At 37.7% G+C, this 17,854-nt stretch overlaps 1 pseudogene; it reads left to right on the forward strand.

The window, feature by feature from the left end:
• The window catches only part of LOC103265155, a 38,295-nt pseudogene extending 24,448 nt beyond the window's left edge, over nucleotides 1-13,847 (forward strand).
• Nucleotides 13,848-17,854: the final 4,007 nt, after the last annotated feature.

Genomic DNA, 17,854 nt, shown 5'->3' on the forward strand with positions numbered 1-17,854 from the left:
AGTTACAATCTTCGCTTTTTTTTTAGTTTCATTTATAAAAATAGACCAATGCAGTAAAAACTTTAGCAATGAAAAATTGGGTTGAAAAAGTGACTTTCTGAAGTGAAAAAAATCCAAAGCATAGAATATTTATAAAATTATATATTGTATTGCATATTATATATAATTATGGCAATTATTATTGTCTCAACGAAGGGCCAAGCTTTAGTAGTTAGAAGCATTAATTCAAGCAAGAAAGAGTGAAAGCTTGACTTGGGGAAATAAACATGGAAACCGAAAAGCAGGGAAAATAAGGAAATTTATCTTGAAAGCAGAATTGGAATGGATTGGCAACTGGCTGGATATAAGAGATTTCTGATTGATCTATTTTTTCATAATTCTTAAAGATACTTTCAATAACTGTGAATATGCTACAGGACACTTTTTGGTCTTTTATGATGTTTTACCTAACTGCTCTCCTTCCTGTTTGGAGTCAAAGTTCCAAGATTCTTAATTTTACATTACTGAACCAGGTGAGTATGCACCATGCACAAGTGTCAATACCATGAGCAGAGAAATCTAGAAAGAAGAATAACTAACACAATGTACAATTTAATATTAACACAGCAAAGCATGTACACTGCTTTCCTTATTTCTCCTTTCCCTTGCCATTGCATTTTTGACTTTGTGATTCTCTGTCACATCATTTGGAGGGTGGGGGTGGGGAGGGATGACAGCTATCCATTTAGACTTTGCAACATTCCTGTTATCTGCTTGTGTTATAGTGGGCTCTGATCTCTACAGAGCTGACCCCTGAGACCCAGAGCTACGCAGTTTCTAATTGATGTCAGCAGTAGCTGTCCAGTACTTTAACATGCCACACGAAGCCTTCGCCGATTCCCTGTATGAGCAAAAGTAGATCTTAGTTTTATTTTCTCATCATTGCCATCTTTCCCCAAATTTCTCTCCCTGGCTTTTTCCCTTTTGTAGGCTTTTGCTCCCATTTAAATCCCCAAAGATTTTTCTACCCCATCAACTCCATTTCCACTTTTTTTCTAGCCTCCATAATCTTTTACCACTCTCTGATATAACTATTCTCCCCCCACCATTTACAATAGCTTATTCAAAATCATTTGGTTTGGGACTTGAAGTGCTGATGTCATCGATGAAAAGCATGCCCTGCTTCATAGGCAGCAGCATCAACATTTCAGATAATGTAGGAGTAGGTAGTTTATGGAGTTATCTGTCCTTCCCCAGTCCCCAACAAAGGGAGACCAGGAGACAGCCACCTGCAGTTGTACTGGCACTTCTTAGGATGGTCATGTTGTTTGCAGATGGTGCCTTGATAGATGCATGTGCAATGTGGTGTGTAAATGTTGTGGGTACAGAACCACAGGCAAGTTTTCATTTTCCTCATTTTTGAAGTGACAAGAAAATTCTTTCCGTGTCTCAGAACAAGGTTGCAGGTCCCCTGAGACTAGTTGGTGAGGGCAACTCTGACCATTTTAGACTCACTCTTATGAAACATAACTGCAGAGTTTAAAAGAGACCTCTTTATGTAGTCATTCATTCGTTTCTTCATTCATTCCTTCATTTATGAAAGCCATCCCCCAGTTCTGCCTACCTTTATCAGGGCATTTGAACTGTGTAATAGTTCATGTTTCCTGGATGAATGAAAAATGAAAACAAAATAAATAAAGACTCCATTTGTAGAGATTGATTTAGATTGAAATGTGATTTCTTTTGAATGAGCAAATACCCACCTGTCTCAAACAAATGATTCCAAATTCTGCTCTAGAAGAACCTGGCTAGGGAAACCTAACCAGGCAAGTTGTGGCTTTAAAAACAGGGAGTGCATTTGTTTCCTTCATCTCTTCCCAGGCGTAGTGACATTGTATGAAGAATGCTGCAGGGGTGGGGTGGGGGGGGTGGTTAGTTTCCTGGGTGACGGAGCCCTGGTCCATTCCACTTCCAATACTTTGTGGATATTATTTTGCACAAAATCTTCTGTTTCTCAGGATTCTTTGAAAAGCATTTGGCAGCAACATAGCTAGACATTGTTTATTTTTTGCCTTCAGATGCCTCAATGCAGAGTGACAAGGAGCCACAGCTTCTCGCTCAACCCCATTGTCTGTAGCAGGGATGGTTTTATTTGTTTAACTTGGGGAGTGTAGCCCAAGCTGTTCAAAATCTTTCCTGAATTTTCTTACTTTTTGTCCCCACATAGCATGTTGTGCTTCTGCATCTATTTTTTTGTTGTTGTTGCTTTATGCACAGGCCACCTATAGCATCCACCAAATCATGTTCTAGCTAACAGTTTATACAGAAGCCTCACAGTTGATGCATGCAGCATAGAATGTACAAGCAAGTACATTTTCCATCCTAATTATAGTGCGCAGAACAATGATGGCAAAAAAATATATCTATTTCTTCATGTTTAGGACTAATAATTGGGGTTTGTGCATTCAAATTGACTGTAGAAACACACCGTATTCCTTCCTAATTGTCAAGATATGTATGACTCCAAGTGCATGTCTGGTCATTTTGCAAAGTGAAGAACACAATATGAATTGATGTCTGCCCCATAATACAGAATTGAAATTTATCAAAAAATTTCTGTTATAACTAACAGTAATTTTACCTGAAGAGCACTAGAGTTAAAGATCTAAATCCAAATCCCAACTCTTATATTTTGCGACTTTAGAATCATGAATGTTTGAATCTGTTTTCTCATCTTTAGAAGAAACCAGCAATGAAAATTGGTACATAAGATTAATGTAAGGATCAAATAAGAGTTTATAGGAAAGTGCTTTAAACCATAAAGTATTATAAAAATATCTGTTGTTAGAATGGTTGAGCAAACATGAGTTTTTCTGCTTTATGCTCAGCAAAAAGTATCTGGTTCTTTTATCTTTTTTGGAATGGAAATATCTTTTCTTTTTAAGCAGAAAATGGACAAAGATTCAGGAATATTCAGGAAAGGAATGTCAACCTTCTTTAAAATATTTAGCATTGCTGTAATTCATTGATTTATGTCTTCTAACTGTAGCCCTCTTCAGAATTTCACATCCAGAGTCAGACATTAGAAAACTAGAAGGCATGTTGTTTGTTTTTGAGTTTTTAAAAATGTTATTTCCTCTATTAAAACATTACAAATCGGATTTAATTGGTTCACAAATGGTCTTCTTTCCAAAAAAAACAAAAACAAAAAAACAAAACAGCGATTATACTCTGTATATAAATCAGACACTGAATTTATGCTTGAAATATTTGAAAATGCATTCGCCAAACTTAAAACCAGAAGGTATCATAAATAAGGCATTCTTGGCTGGAAAATAGATTTGATTTTTGTATATATGTACCTGTTCATTTTAATTTATTTTAAATATTATTGTTAAACTCATATGGTATATTTTTACCTCTAAGTTGTAACTAAGAGAAATGGTACTGGGCTTATATCTAAAAACATAATACAAGTGAAACTTTTTCAGTCTTTTTTTTACATTATATTTTGTTTTGTTTTATTCATGGCATTGGTGTTGTTAAAAATTATGGAAGACCATTGTTTGGACTGAGTTCCTGCACTAGACCCCAAAAGATTAGACCAAGCTAAAATGGAGTCACTCATGCTAAATGCCACTTACTCAAATGGAAATTTAAGGAAGCAGCTAAATCCCCAAGCAGATTGTTTTTTCCTGAAAATATGAAATCCTACTTTACCTGAGTCACTGTAATGAGGAAGTCTCCTCTACTTAAACCCTTTCAAAAAAGTAACTTGACATTAACCAGTCAGTTGTTTTTTCTATTCTGTTTCCTTGTTCCCACCTTACAAAACCCATTGTTCTGCTGTTGCCTAAGAGGAACTCTCTACCTATTTTGTAGAATGGAATCAGCTCCAATTCATGAATCATGAATAAAAGTCAATTAGATCTATTTCTAAACTTGTTGAAATGTTATCTTTTGATGGTTCTGAGTATTCATTTTGTTAGTTCAGCCTGAGGTTGTTCCTCATCCTGGCGGGTGTGTGGTGATGTGCTGTCTTTCCTGCACTTTCTGTTCTCAGCAAGAAAGTGAAGAGCAGCAACCACTGATTGCTGCTATTCAGCTATGAAATGATCAGAGGTGCTCTGAGTTGGGAATCAAATTGCAAAGATCACCATGACCCTCAGGAAAGCCTCAGGCACAGAGCATGGTACCAACACTAAAACAGATTGAAGACCAGTCCAGGGTCCTAAGAAAGGGTCCCATGCAACCATGACAATATAGTTTTCTGCTTTCTGAAGTGCCCCCTACAGTCCTGATCTCTCCATCAGCCTTTCTCAGTCTTCACTGTTTCTGATCCCTATAGGATAGGACACTGTGGAGTGACTTCTTTTTTGAAATTATGTTGTCACTCACCTTGCCAAGCATATGGCTTCCACTCTTGCCTAACAGAAAGTCTCCAAATTAAATTCCAGAAGTGATTCTTCCCTAGTCTTCATTTCAATCACTTCCTTTTTTTTTTTTTTTTGAGTCGCCCAGACTAGAGTGCAGTGGCCGCTCCCGGCCACCACAGCCTCGACCTGCTGGGCTCCGGCAATCCTTCCACCTCAACCTTCCACGTAGCCAGAATCACAGGCATGCGCTACCACGCCCGGCTAATTTTTGGTCTTGCTGCCCAGGTGGGTCTCAAACCTGTGGGCTCAGGCAATCCACTCACCTCAGCCGCCCAAAGGTGCGGGATTACAGGCTGAGCCACCGAGCCCGGCTCAATCACTTTCTTTACCTCTCTCCTTATCAAGTCAAATACCCCCCCCCAAAAAAAACAAGTCGTAGTCCCAAGTCTCCCACAGCAGAAAAAACAGCAACTTCTCTTCATTTTCCATCTTCTGAAGAGAACACCATCTTTCTTCTAGGCACCAAGGCTTAACACTCTGTAGCCAACATCTTATCTAGATGCCAGATAGATTTTACCTTGGCCATGTCTTTTCTACCTCCTTTCTTAGTTCCATGTATAATGTCTTCATAGTTTCTTTGCCCATTATTGAAATTCCAATTTGGAGTCATTTTTCTTTTCTCAACTCATCCTGTACACTACCAAAATGATCTTCCTAAAACACATAGGGTCACCTACTCCATAAGTAAAAAAATGTTAATGGCTCTTTATTGCCCTTAGAGTTCATCAAAGTACTTATGATGATATTCAAGGCCTTCCATTCTCTAATCTTCAACTGGCTTTACTTTGGTTTATTTCCTTCTGCTTCCCCACAGATATCCTATACTCAGACCAAAGTCAACTTTCCTGTGATGGATATGTTCTATGCTCTTCCACCCTCATCCCCTTAGACAGTATGTGCTTCCTGTCTTCTCTACCTAATGTAATTCTATCCATGTCCAATGATACAATCTCCACTGAAGTCTTCCCAATTCTCTTTAGTCATACCCTTTTCTGAATTCCCATGGCCTCATTCTGAGACCCCTTTAGGGTACTACTCTATGTTTCTTTTTTTAAGGTATTGACACATGCATCCCAGTAACACTACTACATGGTAAACCTTGGAGGATCAGAGTTGTTTTCCTCATTTGGCAGCTCTGGGAGCACACGACACTATCACGAGTTCTGGACATTAATTCCATGAATGCAGCTTTCACCGTGGCACTTGGAGTCTCTGCTTCAAGTGACTAGCTGTGAGTTAAGGCCCTTTCTTTACTGCTGTTAAAGATTTACTTTTGAAAATGTATTCTCTTTCAGGTATATATGTTAGACAGTTTCTTATTTTTTGGTCATGGGAAAAGGATTCTAGACATTCACTTTGAAAAGGAATGGCACACCAGAGAGAAACTGAGAGGGAGAAGGTGAAACTCTAGGCATCTCTGAGACATACATTTAGAGCTCAATGAGGATTCATGAGCAGCACGGGTTATGGACCCAAAGACAGATCTCTACTTCTGATGCCTCGGTCCTATCTGCAGGAAAGAGGTCTTAGGTAAAGTATCACTAATTAAGGCCATGGGGTTGCTTTTGAGGTTTAACCTGGTTGTAAACTTAAACCTGAGTAGTGAGAAAACTGAGCATGATACAAGGAAACAATGAGTTTTAAGCCCTTGGTGAAGATGCTTCAACCCTCACTTGGACAGAAAGAAAGAGTTAGAGTGCAGAGTTCAATTTTTGGGAGCCAGGGGTCAAAGAGACATTCCTAACACAAACTTCAACAAATAGATCGCTTGTTTTTGTTTTGTCTTTAATTTTTATTCCAATACTTTAGAGGATACAAATGATTTTTGGTTACCTGGATGCATTGTATATGGTGAAGAAGTCTGTACTTTAAGTGTTCCCTCCACATGCACCTGTGTGCATTGTACCCAATTTGCTTTTTATTGATTGTTTTCTATGTGCCAAGTTCTGATTTGCACTCAGCATTTTAGATCCAGTAACCTATTTAATCTTCACAATTTTCTGTGAAATCCGCATCATTTTTCCATTTTATAGCAGATAAGACAATCTTAACGAGATTAAGTCATTAATGAGGTGTAACTATGAGGTTCTGGAAAATAACTTCTGGGAGATAATACTAAACTATAGATAGAGTTAGAAATGAATGTACTTTGTTCAGTACTGAGAAGCAGACACAGTACAAATAGTAACTGCTCTATAGATCATTGCAAATAAAGATTTTTTTTTTTAAAGATAGCCTATAAGTACAAATAGCTACAAATCCAAAGGTAGTCTCTGTACAAATAGTGCTTACAGCTCTTCTTTTGACTTTGCTATCAAAAGTCAATTTCAAACACAAAAAGAAGAAATAGTCCCAAAAGCTCTGGAGTAAAGAAGTGTTCTGCATTTTTTGTGAGTGGCAGTATGCCTAGGTCAAGGTCAACTTTTGGTATTAAGCCCAAGTTGAGCTGACTGTGAGTCAGGGCTTTCAGTAAGTGGCTCATAGAGAGTATCTGACATCAAGGTATTTTGCAGTATGTTCTCTTGGCTCCTGCTTGTGAGACACATCTGAAGCTTCTAGGGGGGAAAATTATTTGTCTAATTTTTCACTTGTTTTGAGGAATATAAAGCTTTTAAAAAACAATAATGTTTCCTCCAACAATACAAAAATGCACATGACTGTGATCAGTTAATTAACATATGCTATGTGGATAAATTCTGGCAACTTATATGTACAAGTTATAACATTTGTAATGTCTTTAAATTGAAAGATTTTAAAATGCAGTTGGGACTAAGCTATTTTCTGAAATATAACTTAATTACATTTTATTGTTTATAAAATGAAGGATGGGAAACTAAATGTAAACCCAGATAATGATTTTATCTCTAGGAAAGCATAAATTCCTTATTATTAAGCAACTGTAAAACCTTTTTATATGTTTAATGATGTGACTGTTATAAAACTAGACTGAGTAAACTGCTCATTGTTTTATGTTTTCGTGTGAAGACAGTTTCATTTATAACAGTTAAGTCACACTATGTAAAGATGTGATCTGGTATCTTTCTGCATTTAAATTGTAAAATGTTTGAACAAGATAGTATTTGGGAGAATTGCTTCTATATTTGTTAGAAACCTGAGCTTCCACTTTTGGATTTTTAGCAAAAATATTTTCATTATGTCAATTTAACTTTGCATCTTTAACTTTTTCTTTAAAATAGTATTTTTTGTATTTGGCTTATTATTAGAGACTGGATTTCTGAAAACTTGTGAGCTCCAGGTTCAAGTGGCCTTCAAGTTAAGTGGAAATTTTCTATTACCATCTCATAAATGCTAATATTCTTTGAAACTGTTTGATCAGAATGTTACCATCTCCTCAAGTTCCCCTTTTTGGCATTCTTTTGCCAATGCTGTGGTCTTTACTTTTAACCCATCTGAGTCTTTGTATTTAAAGTACACAGTTGGATCTTGTTTGTTTTCACCCGGTGTGATCGTTCTTGTCTTTTGAATGTTTAGGCTATTTACATATATATTAGTACTGCTATAGTAGACTTAATTCTATTATCTTGCTATTTGTTCTCTACTAGTCCTATCTGTTCTTAATTTGGTGTTCTTGATTTCCCCTTTACTGACACATTTTGGATTAACCAAATATTTTTTATTATTGCTTTCTTTTCTTCTCTGTTCTACATTTTTATGCTTTGTAGTGTTTATACCTGAATATACGTTCAATATGCGTACTTAGAACATACACACACAGAGCATAAACGACCAATTCTGGGATTACTTAGGTAAAACAGGATCACAGTAACTTCTGTTATTAAAGAATAATGTTATAGATATGGTCAGGCATTCTAAAATTAACAGAAATTCACCTAATGAGGATAGGATTTTGGAACTTTCAAGTTTCACCTATTCACTGGAAGAGCACCCTGAAATGCACTAGTTTTGATTCCTGCTATTGTCCCCAATTACAGTGCCAATCCCTCTGTCATATGCATATTAAAGTTTAATGTAGACACAACAAAGAATTTAGAGTTTTATGCCAGCATTTCATAGTGTGACATAAATAATCAATTTCATAATAGTCAAGAGAAGCTCAATCAACACATTGCTAGATGTGTTGAGCAATTATCACATGGGAGGACACTGAGAAAGTGGGGAAAAGCATCACTGCTGAGCAATCACTGGTCATTCCAGTCTATTGGCTTTCAAACACTGTGATGTAATTGACAGACGTCCCCAAGTAAAGCCAAATGGAACAGGACTCGAAATATGGGAAAAAGTAGAATACTTATTTTAATAACCTACAATAAAACTGTTTCTGATATATGGTGAGAGGAAACATGGTCATGTGAGTTTGAAAAAAGTTACCAAATTGTTAAGGTTTTGGGGTTGATTTCCTCATAGCTGGCACATTTGTGAGGGAAGCTGCCTAATCAAGTGCTATGTTTTCCTTTTTAGGAGTGTTTTACTATTTGTTATGTTTGTGTATTATTCATTCTTTTAATTAGAGGTAATAGCTTAGATAGAATTGTTGATGACTTAAAATTACTGTTTCTCTGACATAATTTTTTTTTTTTTTTTTTCAGTCAGGGTCTCACTCTGTCACCCAGGCTGGAGTACAGCAGCATGATAATGATTGTCCTGGCTCACTGCAGCCTTGGTCTCCTGGGTTCAGGAGATCCTTCCACTTCAACCTCCTGAGTACTACAGGTACATGCGACCACACCCTGCTTTTTTTTTTTTTTTTTTTTTTTGTAGAGACAAGATCTTGTCATGTTGCCCCAAGCTAGTCTCAAACTCCTGGGCTCAAGCAATCCTCCTGCCTTGGTCTCCCAAACTGCTGGAATTGCAGGCATGAGCTACTGTGCCTGGCCTGATTTAAGTACTTTTTAAAACCTCTAGATTCATCAATGAGATTCCATCACATACAGTTATTTATTCAATGGAATCACATTTAATTATATTTATTATACATGTGACTTTACAATGCATGTTATTTGGAAAATGAGGCATCACTTAAAATAATAATATCTGCTCTTAAAATTCCCAAAGTAGTAAAATATATTTGATAAAGTAGGCATTTATTTCTATTCAATTCTTAAACCTTGCTAAATGTTGATTCCTAAACAAGGTACAACAGGGAATACAAAAGAATTCCACTTTAGATCCAGTAGTTGATAGTACACAGTCTCTAAGCTTGAACATTTATACTCTTTTATTGATACTACTTTTATGTTTATAGACATGAATAAAATATATGCCCTGGGACTAATTATGAAATTTTGAAAATTGGGCCTGAGATATTAATAAAAAATAGATCAGATTTTCCTTATAAAAGAATAAGAGTTAATAGATTTTATAAGCAGATTTTAAAAGCTATATCTGTGGAATAATATGAGGAAAACTGAGTAGAACAGGAAATCATCAAGAGCCCAATTTTCAACCTGTGTATCCAGGAGAGTAATGCTAATGCTTAAGCAACAATCATATATAATAACTAAATAAAAAGTAATCCAATATAACAAATGCCAGTGTTAGGCAAAAGCAATGATGTCTGAAACTACTTACACTTACTAACCCAACTATAATTCTTTTTAAAAATTTAAGGATTGAATTTGTCTACCTAAGAAAAATTCTCACTTGAGCTCAGGAGTTTGAGGCTGCAGCAAGCAATGATTACACCACTGAGCAACAGAGTGAGACCCCATCTTTAAAAAAAAAAAAAAGGGTTGGGGGAGGATATATAATCTTTATGCAAATCCCTAAAGCTGAGTATTGATTCAATTACAAGAAGTCTATGTGGTCTGGTCTTTCCTGGAGATCACAGCCCCTAGGTTTCTATAGATGCGTATTCTGAAAGTGGGGCAGTCATTGTTAGGGGTGTATGGCAGTAGATAGCAGGACTCTAGTTCTTAGAAAGACCTAAGTGAATAAATAAATAGGACAAGACCCCAGTCCTAGGGAAATTAAAGTACCTGCCTGACATCAATGAACAGATTCAGGAGCTCAGGAAACAGAAATTAAGAGCAAAGATTTGACTGGGCATGGAGGCTCACGCCTATAATCCCAGCACCTTGGGAGGTGGAGGTGAGAGGATTGCCTGAACCCGGGTTCAAGACCAGACTGGGCAACTTGGAGAGACCTCCTCTCTACAATAAAGCAAAAAAAGTTGCTAGGTGTGGTGACATGCACCTGTAGTTCCAGCTACTTGGATCGCCTGAGCCCAGCAGGTTGAGGCTGTGATTGACCAAGAGCATGCCACTACACTACAGCCTGGGCAACAGAGTGAGACTCCAACTCAAAAAAAAAAAAAAAAAAAAAGCAAAGATTTAGGAATAAAAAGACTTAAGTTCCTATCCAGGCCTGAAGTTCTCCATGTGCTTTTGGGAAAGTTATTTTACCTCTTCAGGCTTTATTACCCAATCAGTAAAATACAGAAAATTACAATCTATATTTTGTGTGATTCTTTTGAAAATTAAATAAAATAATATGGTGCTTTTCACATGAACTTTGAGAAAAATGCTGGAGTTTTTTGTTTATATTTATTTATTTATATTTGGAGTCTCACTCTGTCACACAGGCTGGAGTGCAGTGGCACACTCACAGCCACCCCAGCGTCAACCGGCTGGGCTCCGGCAATCCTTCTGCCTCAGCCTTCTAAGCGGCTGAAACTACAGGTGCATGCTACCACCTCCCACTATTTTTTGATTTCTTGTAGAGATGATGTCTCGCCAAGTTGCCTGTGCTGTTCTCAAACCCGCGGGCTCAGGCAATTCACTTGCCTCGGCCTCCCAAAGTGCTGGGATTACAGGCTCAACCACTGAACCTGACCTATTTTTTATATTTTTAATTAAAGTTGGCCTAACGTTGAGTTGTTAGAGCTAAAGGGAAAGATTCAAGATAAAGCCCAGGTCAGAGCTACATGTGACAGGGAGGTGACTGGACATAAATAAAGAAGATGTGACTGAGATGAGTAGATTTACTTTGGTATTAATTACAACAACAAAAAAAAGATGGTCTGAGATTCAAAATCTGTGATTTCACATTGTGGCAGTGGTACCAGTGGAACTTTCATAAAATTTAAAATTGTTTTTGTTCATGAATACATAACATTCTTGCCAAGTAAAGCTACTTTAATTAGGTAAACTTGGGCATTGACCCTATTTTATTTCTAAATGTATTGCTCCTCTCACATTTATTCAGTTCAAGTGGTTGTCAGATGGATACCCCTCGTAAGGTGAAGGTATTATTTAGCTCTGCCAACTTCAATTGCTTTTGGAAGGGGCTGAGTATAAATAAATAAGAAAGGATAGTTGCTCTGGCTTCAATTTGGTAGTGTAGAAAGAGGTTTCATTCTGACACACTGAACTGCAATTTCTAGTACCTGATACCACTTCTTAGTGGTAAATCCAGAAATTTTCTAATAAAGGCAGATCACATTGCCTTTCTCTCTTAGCTAATATGCACAGTTTACTAACATTTGAAAAGTCTTCAAAACGGTTATCACAGGGAGTGGCAGGAGCTGTGCTGGAGGCAGCTGCAGCTGGTCTGTGCAGCGGTTAGCACCTAGACCAACTGCAGGATCAGGAGTCCCATTAAGGGGGAATTGCAAGAACCAGAGTTTACGTGGATAAAGAACTTCCTGATTGCAATTTGGTGATGGTGGCTAACGAGGAAAGTCAGGACCAAGTGACAGACGACCTCTCCCTGTTTCTAAGGAACCACACAGTGCGATTCACTATATGACCTCACGGTGTATTAGATAAACTTTGTTCCGTTACAACAGAACCCTCAAGTCCTCTGATACCAACGTCTTCGATAGTAACGTGCCTTCAGACAAGAGCAGCTTCAGTCCGAGATGAGAGAAGGCACAAGGCTTCAGTGCCACCTCTTGCCGTTTCTAACACTAGACTTGAAAAGAGAGATTCCAGAGTTTCTGCAAGTTCACAGGATTCTAAAAGCACTAGTGGCAGACAGATAGATGACCATGGAGCTGCAACCCCACTAATGTCAACGGTGAGACCTCTGAGGGAGCCGGTGCCCTCTGAAGATGTGATTGGCATTAAGCTAGATGATCTCATTGATGAAGACCTCAGTTTTGGGCAGGAGACTCCCTTATCTTAGAAAAGAAATCTACAGTGACACTTGCATTTGGTTCTTCTCGCCCTTCTGTGGAAACTTAGTGGCCACCTACAAGTCGAAATGCAGATAGTGGTGTTCTTGTAAACAGGTTACAATTTCAGCCACAGCAAAACAGCATTCATGCTGCCAAGCCACTAGGTATTCAGAGCACTCAGATGTATGAGGCGGGATGCTAGTGTGCTTAGCAGCCTAGAAGAAACTTACAATCCTTTCTTCAGAAACAGCTCGGAAAAGGTGAGTACTGAGGATGAAAATTTTTGGAAGAAAATGCCGTGGCCCGTGCAGCTGCTTTGAGGGTCTCTAGAGAACGCGGTGAGAGATTAAGACACAGACACAAAGACATAAAGAAAAGCTGGGGTCAGGTGGGACACTTTCCTTGGATGGAGGAGAAGTGTCTCCAAACTAGCTCAGCATGTTTATTTTATAATCAAGCACAAAGAAAGTTGGAAGGGATTCAAGGTCTGTGAGGAAGCTATAACATAATTATGTTGCTACCTAAAAGACGAGCTGTTCCGCGGTTATCTTGTTGTAGCTAAGGCTTTATCTGTACTATGTGCACCTGGATGTGTGGACATCTGAGACGCCGTTCCATGTAGCAGGCTGTATCCGTTGCCTTTGGCTAGGATGTAAAAGTCCAAAAATCTTCAATCACTCATAAGTGGACCTTGAACAATTATCGTAATACGCTAGGAAAGGGATTGGCAGTAGTGGGTATCTGCCAGGGGAGGGGAGGGGCACACCTCATCAACAAGGGCACCTGCATAATGAACATTTGTATTCCTAATCCTGAATTGTACCCCACATCTTTAAAATAAAAAAATTTTTAAAAGAACCCAGATGAGAAACTTAAAAAAAAAAAAAAAGAATTCAATCAAGATAGAGAAGAGGAAAAGGAAGAGGATGATTGCGGTCCCACATGGGAGGCATCGCCAGCAGTGTGTCTCGGCCAGCAAAGCTAGAGAGGAGACCTTCTCTTCTACCTTTTAAATAAGCTAACAGGAGTCTGATTTTGAAGGCTAGCGCTGAAGCTCAAGAATCTGGAACAAAAACAATGAACTTTTCTGCAGTCCCACAGAAACAGACGTTTCCAGTTGCTCCCAGAACCCGATTCTCAAGAAGAATTCCTAGCAGAAGTGGTCCAGGGGCAAAACAGGACCGTCGAAATAATCACCCCATCCCCCATTCAATAGAAGGAAACAAAAAGGGACACTATAGGAAAAAAATCGAGGAACTCAACAGAGGCAATTTTTATCCCAATTGCAGATGGACCCAGTGATGGCAGAGATTCAGATGAGTCCCGCGGGATGAGCCAGCCGACTATGGACTGAAGCTGGAGCCGCTCCTGGGGCACAGCATGTGTTGACCCCCTGAGGGAACCACGACGAGTGTACCTACCATCACCCCGAGGCACCCTTCAAAGCCTTCCCCAATTGTAAATTTGCTGGAAAATATTTTGTTCATCCATGTGTACTAAGCCAGATTGTCCTTTCATTCATGTGAGTACAAGAACCCCAATGCTGCTTCCAAGGCCAGTTACAACACCAGCATCACCTTGGAGGAGTCAGCTCTGCTGTTCCTTCCCTTGTAAGAAAACCAAATGTCCCTTCTATCATCCAAAACTCTCCTCTCTTCAGCACTGTGGGCTTAACATTCAGTGGGCCAGACCCAACTCCACCTTTTGCTATCCTGCCATTACTGTGCCGCCATGACATGCCTTGAAATAGATTCAACCTCAAACCAGCGAATGACATTCAGACGTACCTGGCAGAAGATCATGCAGCTTGAAAGTTTCCATCTACTGATGAAAGGTACTCTAGAGAACTTGTCAGATTTTTGAAATTTGGAATATATTGCTTTCATATGAAATTTATTGCCTATCTGAAATGTCTAAGTTTTTCAAGTTTGTAAGCTTATTGCAGTTTTAACATTGAGTGTTTTTGTCATTGTTTTGCTGTGAAAAGATAGTTTAAGGAAAAGTTAAATTCTGATGAAACACTTGAGGCACATCTGTCCCATCCGCACTCTGCAGTTGTAAGGATCAGCGTTTCTAGTGTGATGTCATGATTAGCCATGGTTGCACTGCTCAGGACTACATAGTGGCTGTGTTTAGGGGGACACGGGGAGGCAGCTGTTACTCTAGAGTTGAACTGCTGTTCCCAAAGACCTTTGTAGAACATTCATAATTCACGTGAAACAGGAGCAGCTGGAAAGATTGAGGTGGATCAACCTAGTCATTCATTTCTGCTTATTCATTTTTAAATGAATTTCATTTGAAAAGCATAACACAGGCCTCAAGGTTGAGAGCCACTTGTTCAGTGTCCTTGCCTTTTCTGACAGGAGGAGCAAGGTGGTGTGGGGGAGACAACTGAAATGGCAAGTGCAGAAAATAGGAGCAGTTCCCGACAGTGTTCTCAGTCACTAGAAACAGGCTTTTAAAATAAATTTGGGGGAACTACATTATCACAGAGTTATACAAAAATTTTTTTTTACAAGTATATACATACGGTATCAGAAAACAGACTTTAAACTCACAAGATTATAAACATACATATATAGTATAAACATACATATATAGTCTCATATTCTGAAAAAATAACCTTCTCAGAAATAGCTCCACAGAAAATATACTTAGTTACTACTGAAGATAAGTTTTGAAATGTAAAAATTAGATTTAAATAGTATGTTTTAAATGACAGTGATATAGTGACAGAGATCGGATGAGTCAACTGTAAAACAGAATGAAACTTTTGACCTAGTGTATTAATTACAGAGTTTTATGTGTGTTTTTAAAATTGTTAAGGCAAGAAATGTCAAATGCTTCAGCGTTAAATAACAAACAGATCACTGATTTCAAAGACTTGATGTATAGTAGTGTTGTTAAAAATTAAAGCTGAAAAAGGTGATTAGAAAAGAGTGGATTAACACAAAAGTGATAATGAAGACTGAAACATCCTCAGGCCCAAATTAAACTAATTGTACAAAAAGCTCACTGACTTGGTCAGTCATATACCCAGGTGATGATAAGCCCACATCTGTGTAAGTCCATGTTTCACATCACAGAGCCAACAATCTATTTTGTTGCTACTGCCTTTCCATTGGGAGAAGAAAGAATTAACCAATCATTAAATCATTGGGTAAGTTGTGCTTTGCTGTGCTGATCCCAAAGAAAAGACTTGAAACACTAGAAGCAGCAGAGTCAGGTGGATAAGAGCTCAGGGTGAAATGACAGTTCTACATCCTTCTAAGTCTACTTTGTTGGATGTAAGGCATTTGCTGTGCGTTCCAATGTTACTTAATTGCGATGCTTTGGATCTTTGCTGAAGATAATTGTCTAACATTATTTAAATTTTTGGAAATACAGATTTGTGACTGTCAAAAGTGATATACAGTTGCATTCTCATAGTTTCGGTATAAAAACATAAATGGAAACAAGGGCTTAATTTAGTTCAGCCATTTTACATGGAAATAAAATGAATACTAAAAAAATTGTTACTACATTTTATCCTATCAGATGATAAAATGTGTGAATTCCATTCAAGCATGAAATAACTCAGATTGTTGCTGATAGTAATCCCTTTCTTTTCAGTGCTGTAGTTCAAGTTTTGTTTCCTCACAGCTATGAGAGCTCAGCTAGTTAAGAAACCAGAGTGAAATCAAATCATCTGGCTCAATGTTACAGTTAGATGGCATTTCTTTGTACCTATTCTGACTGAAAGTTGTAGCCTGATACATAGTTGTATCCTGATACATACTGAAAGTATGTATCCTGATAGTGGTTAATATGCTGAGAAGCTCAAAATCATTTATCATAAGGTATAACAACCAAAGAGAATTCACTGACTATCATACATTTTCACTAAATCAGCACATTTGACCCAAAGGTTCAAGTATAAGAATTCACAAGAATAACAACATTTTTTGCAACAAACCAAAAAGCCTGGTCAGCATTGGTCAGCATCCCTTCATATGTAATTTGTTGGTCATGTTTTTCATTTTTTTACATTATGCTTTATTTGGGACACTTTTTCATATGTATTTGAAGACTTTTAGTCAATAAAATAAAATATTATTTATTCAAACTGGCTCAAAGAACTTTTTTTTCCCCTCTATTTTATTGAAAGGGGGAACTTTGACATCAAAAAAGTGTCAAATCCAAGTCTGTTACAGCCTTTCCACCTATAATATTACTCATGATGAGCAATATGATTATTGATGAGCCTGGCACCATGTAAGATTTGAAAGTCTTTGTGAATCATCAAGAAATGGTTCATTTATTGAGATACAGAGGATAAAATATGGAATCAGAAGAGTTGTTTTAGGGTACTGACTGGGCCCCTCACTGACAGTGCCATGACGATCAAACTGTTCATCTTTCTGTGCCTGTGTCCTTCCTTACCCATAGAATTGAATTAATAATAGCAATACCTCAAAGGACCAATAAGAATCAGATGACACAAGGGATATGTCTAAGCTTTATAAACTATATGAAGAGCTATTTAAATTAATTTGTTTGTTTGTAGTTTTAGGAGAAAATATTTCTCATGTTGCAATACTTTGAAATTAGTAATCCCCAAAAAAGAAAGAAATTCTTCTCTTATATCCATTGTAGAATACTTGAACCTACTACCAAAGCTTCTTTTAATGAAAATACTTTTTGAATCATGTGGATTCAGATGGAGTTGTAAAAAATAGAGATCCTTTGTATGCTTCCCTCGGTTTCCCCCAATATTCACATCTTCCAAAACGATGGCACATTATGATAACCAGGATATTGACACTGATCTTATAGACATGCCCAGTTTTACTTATATTTATTTGCACATCTATATGTGTACACGTGCATGAATTTAGTTGTATACAGCTCTATGACATGTGTAGGTTCATGTACTGATCACTGCAGTCAAGATAAAGAAGAGTTACATCACCACGAGGATCTCTCCTGGTGTTCTTTTGTTACCAAATCCACCTCTCTTCATCCCCCAACCCCACCCCCAATCAGTTTTCAAATTCTACCTTTTGTCACCTCAAAACTGTTATACAAATGGAATCATACAATAGGCAACATTTTAGGTTTTCCTTTTTTACTTAGCATAATTCCCCAGAGATTTTCCCAAGTTAACTGTTTGTATCAATAGTTTGTTTCTTTTTATTTTTGAGTAGTATCCCATTATATGGTAGGAATACAGTTTGCTGAACTTACTCACCTGCTGAAGGACATTTGGGTTGATTCTAGTTTTTGGCTATTATGAATAAAGCTGTTATGAATATTTGTGTACAGATTTTTGTGTGAATATAAGTTTTCATTCTTCTGGAAT

The sequence above is a fragment of the Carlito syrichta genome, unplaced genomic scaffold (genome assembly GCF_000164805.1).
Source record: "Carlito syrichta isolate Samal-C Ts95f unplaced genomic scaffold, Tarsius_syrichta-2.0.1 Scaffold305870, whole genome shotgun sequence".
Taxonomy (NCBI): Eukaryota; Metazoa; Chordata; class Mammalia; order Primates; family Tarsiidae; genus Carlito; species Carlito syrichta.